Source organism: Lactuca serriola, chromosome 1 (assembly GCF_051521515.1).
Source record: "Lactuca serriola cultivar US96UC23 chromosome 1, Lser_US96UC23_V15, whole genome shotgun sequence".
Classification (NCBI taxonomy): domain Eukaryota; kingdom Viridiplantae; phylum Streptophyta; class Magnoliopsida; order Asterales; family Asteraceae; genus Lactuca; species Lactuca serriola.
The window spans coordinates 156,960,494-156,966,257 of NC_136408.1; the positions used below are offsets into that span (position 1 = coordinate 156,960,494).

General features: G+C 32.3%; 1 pseudogene; it reads left to right on the forward strand.

The window, feature by feature from the left end:
* The first annotated feature begins 313 nt into the window (after positions 1-313).
* LOC145063279 (ras-related protein RAB1BV-like) lies at positions 314-5,537 on the forward strand (annotated as a pseudogene).
* Positions 5,538-5,764: the final 227 nt, after the last annotated feature.

Genomic DNA, 5,764 nt, shown 5'->3' on the forward strand with positions numbered 1-5,764 from the left:
ACCCTATTTATTTCAGGAGAATGATCGCCTTCAAATTTCTCAATACGAACCTTCAATAGGGACTTGAAGAAAGGGACTACTCTAGTATTCTCATTCTCAATATACAAATTAATTTCAATATGATTATGCACATACCTAGCCAACTGAATGACTTCCTGACCAGTGCCAAGGGGTAACAATCCACTATCCAAGTTTGTCTCTATGATCATGAAATGGTAAAACATTATACCCTAAAACTACCGTCATATCATCTAACTCGTGGACTGAAAACACATTCATGTCCAAAAAATCAAAGTGATCCACAAGCCTATCTATGTACGATCTTCCAGATACCGTATTTGTGAACGAACCCCCATGATTTAGAATGTGCAAAAGCTTGAAATAGACCTTGGGTGGTTGGGTGTAACATGGACGTAACGATAAGAACTCACGATTGAAGAAGAGGGGATAAACAAACGGTTTTCTTGGGGAAAGAGATAGAGTGTCAAAGTCAATGCCTGAAACTAAACTCCGCCACCTTAATGGTTAAAGCTATTTAGTTAAATGTTCAGAAAAGGCCATTTAGGGTAAAATGACATAAATAGCCTCATGTGCAAGTCACATGGGGGCAGCTTAACATTGGAATGGACGCACATCCAACTCGGGGACCAAACACGTGCAACTTATCGTCCGTAGGTACTATTTGAGAGAAAAAATACCGTAGGGACTACTTTAGGAAAAAAAAACTAAAACCTAAAGGACCATTCGTGTAATTTGTTCATTATTTTTCTTCCTTTGCAGGTGTGCGGGAAGAGTTGCCTTCTTTTGCGTTTTTCTAATGGTTCTTTCATTGCTAGTTTTATCACTACCATTAGGTGAGTTTAAGTTTTCTGTTAATTTCTTCATTAATAAATATTTTTTGACAATTAATTACAATAATGGAGAATATAATTTTGAATTACACTAGCGACTTTAAGATAAGAACCAGTGAAATTGATGGCAAACAATATCAAACTCCAAAATTATGACACAACTGGTCAAGAACGATTCCTAGCCGTCACAACCGATATTATTTTTTTCCACTTTTAATATTACTTCTTAATATATAACTAGTTGTGAAACCTCGCTTCGCGGGGTTCGGTTAAGACCAGAGTTTTAGACTTTTGTTTATCGGTTACGTATGTGGTGTAGTCATAGATAGTGAACAGTATGCATGGGCATTTTCGACAAAAAAAATGTTGAAATCACGATTTTTTTTTTGTAAAAGAACAAGGCCAAAAGTTGTTTTTTCGGAGAGTTTAATAACAATGTAAAAGCTGTACAAATTTTTTCAAATGAACAATAAAACACAAGTTGAAAGAATGTAGCTTCAAAACTGCTGCAAGTATATTATCAGGATAAGTATCGTTCAGCCGACCTCTCTTTCATTCGCAAAGGGGAGATCGGTAGGTGCTCTGGATAAACAACAAAAATAAGGAAAAAGGAAAAAAATTACAGAAAGATTCATCTTCAAAGTAGTCACAAGTGATTCCATAGGGTTTCACCTGTTTGGTTGGAAAAATGTGACTACTTTCAAGATGCATCTTTTATATCAAGTAAACAGTTATGTTATATGTAACATGACAAGAAAAAATGTGGCAAGTTTAATCTTTTTCAGGTGTAAAAAATTTGGACGGGTAATGGAAAGGATAAACTTACTTGGGATTTGCTAACTTCTGAAGTCAAACTTTTAGGTCAACTACATTCTTCAGCAAGGTTGGATAAAAATCAAATGGAAAATAAGTTTAATACATGTACATATACATTCTTCTAATCATTGAAGTCATATATCAATTTATAAGCCTATAATTTGAGTACATAGCTACATGATCATCATAATTGCCTTTAACATGTAGTTAATTTCAATGAAAAATTGAAGAAAACAGATGAATACCTGTAATAAAAAGAAAAAGAAAAAGAGATTGATTCAAGTAAAAAGAATGAGAAATCAATCACTAAATGCAGCTAAAATGAACATAAAAACTGTATTTTAAATAAAAAAAATTCCATTATCATAATTTATCATTCTAAAGTGTGACTTTTACTAATATTGTAATGCTATCTTTTCCTCCTTGTGTTCTTTGATTTTTATGGTGGACAAGTCAGCATTTTCTGGTTTATGTAACTTCCAAAACCAAGGGCATCCACTGAACCTGAAAAAGGTCAAAAAATTATCCAAAACAAAATATAATGATCTAACAGAAAAACGAAAGAAATATATTATATCAAACAAATAAATTAAAGGAAATTATTATTACTTACTTTTTTTTAGCACTAACAAAAACCTCAACACCTGCATTAGACTGAGTAAGAACAATAATAAAATCCTTAAACACCATGATCATGTGTTTAGAGAAGAACAAAACGCATCCATGCTACATGTGCTGCAGCCATATCAATTGGATGGGTTCATCAAAAATGTTGATGTAAAAAGAAGAATCGGCAAGAAAAAACGGGATATTAGAAAATTATGCATGATGATAAAAAAAATTAATGTATGAAATTATAAATTATAAAATAAATAATATATGAATAACAATTAAAATTGTTAAAGTGAATATTGAACTTTAAAATGTAAACAAACAAAAGCCGAAAAATTCAAAGTCTTGGTCATTTTTTGTAATTTTGTTTTTTCTAAAAACTAAAGTTGCATTCAATGCATACAAAAAGGTAATAAATAAATATGTATGAGCAAAAGTTGCATCAGCAAACAGTAAAAATCTAAACCTAACAATAGAGGGCGAACACCTTGAAATCTCCATTGACATTATCGAACCAAACAATTAGCCTGAACAAAGGCACAACATTCATGTAAGTACCTGAGGCTAAGTTCTTATTTCAACAGTAAATTTAATAATGATACAAAAATTTAAAGGCACCTGATCATGAACACGGAATTGAAAATTGCAAAGTTATTGAATTTGTTGTTCATAAAATACTTTTCGCTTCAAACACTCTATATTGCAGCTGAATAATTCCATAATGAGAAACAACATATTTCGAATAAATTGACTTTCCAAACAATAAGAGATTAAGAGTGCACAGAATAATAAGCTTAAATATTAATACCCCTTTTGTTTTTCGCTCTAGTGAACTCCTTTCTCTCTTCAACCTTTACACCAACTTTTTTTAGAAGCGCTTTTTCTTTCTTCTCTAGCATTTCAAGTGTCTGCAGAAATATTCAATAATTTAGTATAAAAGAAAAAAGGGGAAAAACATTAGGATCAATCCATGATTTAACACAACAATCATTTGAATCTAGAAAAGAATTTGTCCTCAATCACAAGTTATAGAGATCTGGTGAAGTTATATTGACCATATGTGTAAGCGATGATGTAACAGACCAAAAATATTTGTTTGGCATTTTGAGAAACAGTTGGTGGGCATAATTCAGTTGAGGCTTTACTGAGCTTTATAATGGAGAATCAAAAAACCAACAAAATCAAATATGAAAAAAAAAAAAAAAAAGAGGTCTGATGCTTCTTTAGCAGTTGAAGAACAATTTTTTTAGGTAGTTATTGCTCCCTCCTATCATTGTTTTAACAATCATACAAAAACTTTACCCTAAATAACAAAATAAACTGATTTCTAGGTTGTAGTCATCGACGAAGCAATCAAGGCTCGATCAGTGAAGGAATGGAATAAGGAAATAAGGAGATGAAGCTATATTCGCACACCATGAGTTCCTGGGAGAATCACCTATGGGTGTTTGGCTTAGCTTTTAAGAGCCAAAAAAATTTTTGGAAAATATAAAATGCAAAAAGATGTTTGGTAAAAGCATTTTAAAAGCAACTTTTGGATTTTTTTTTATATAAGAAAAACTGATTTTTTAGAAAAGTCAGGAAAACCTGACTTTTTGTAACTTTTGCCAAAAGACTTTTCCCTTCCAAAAAATAAGCCAAACACCCCCTAGTTACCCAATTTTACTGAATTACAGTAGAGAGGGAGAAAGAAAGAAGAATAAGAGGAAAATCAGAGACGTCAACTGACCTGTAGGGACAATCGGTGGTGGAGAGCGACGGTGGGTTGGACCAAGGTGGTGAGCGACGTTACCTGGACTAAATTGATCAGAACTCGTAGCGATGGAATATAACTGCCATGAAGAAATCGATTTGCAACAACTGAAGACCACAATGCCTCCAGTCACCGCCACCAGCAACCCACGTCGCCGCACCACCAACACCAGCAGCGCCGAAATGCGTTCTTGGTTCTTGCTGCTTCGCTGTCAAAATAAAGTGGATAAATCGGTGGTGGTTTGGAGTAGCAGGGATGAGACGTTAGAGGGGACACAAATCGGTTTAGATAAGATATGGTGGAGTAATATGTTTGGGGAAAAGAAACGGTGGAAGCCAAGTGGAGTTTCGATTATGTGTGGTTGATGGCGAGAAAAGTATGAAGCAGAAATATGAGAAGAATCTAGAACATATCGATCTGATGCACGATCGTCAACACGTGCAGACGCAATACAGTGGGGGAAGATAAAGACGCGGTAGATTGCTAACACGTATAGACAAAGAATATACGTAATGTCAAAATATGCCCCAAATTGACACAGGGACCATTTTTGCCAAAAGCTTGGCCAGTTCACTATTCATGTTGGTGAACAACTTTAATATATATATATATATATATATATATATATATATATATATATATATATATATATATATATATATATATATATATATACACGTTTGTATTTTCTATAAAATTTCAGCTTACTATTAGAGGAAGGAGCCATGGACATTTTGTTGGTGTATGATGTCATCAATGAGTCATCTTTCAGTAGTAAGATTTTCTTCGTATTTCTTTGATATAGTAAGCAAGAGAAATGTTTTCTTAATTACTAACTTTTTACAAATTTTCCCTCTTTTATCATGGCAGGCATATCAAACTGGATCCGAAACATCGAACAACATGCCTCCGACAATGTGACCAAGATCTTGGTCGGAAACAAGGCTGATAGGATGAAAGTAAAAGGGTATATTAGTCTTTTTAGTCTTTTTATTATTCTTTACTTTCAAAATAATAAAAAGACGTTAGATGTTTTAATCTTTTATTGATAGGTCGTGCCAACCGCAAAAGGCCAAGCACTTGGAGATGAGTATGGCATTAAATTCTCTAAAACCGTAAGTAAACCAAACCCATAATTCTTTAATAAAAAGTAAAAACAATTTATAATAATAATAATAATAATAATAATAATAATTATTATTATTATTATTATTATTATTATTATTATTATTATTATTATTATAGTACCAATAGCGTGTTTTATACATAGTGCAAAAACTAATCTAAAAGTGTTAATTTTTTGGAACATATTTTAGGTAAAACATAGTAAAGTACGTTCCTATTATGTATATTGGTTTAATGAAGGATAAATGTGTTGTTATTTCCTTCTCTATTTTATACTAATTATATATGTTTCTTGGAACATATTTTAGGTAAATGAATTGGAGAGCATGCTAGAAAGGGAAGTGAAGGAACAAGAGGAGATGCAATCCACTCGATATTAAAATGAGTGAACTTATAAAGAAATTTACTCGAAATGGTAAACCACACATTTATCTCATAATATTGAAATAATTAAACATTTTTAAGGGTTAACTGTGAGAAATAGCAACGTACTTTATCAAAGTTCTCAACTATGGTATTACAAAGTAGCAATCTAACTTCATAAAAGTTGTAATTGGGAATTATGGCAAAAGTACATTGCTATTATGAGTAAAAACTTAAAGTATGT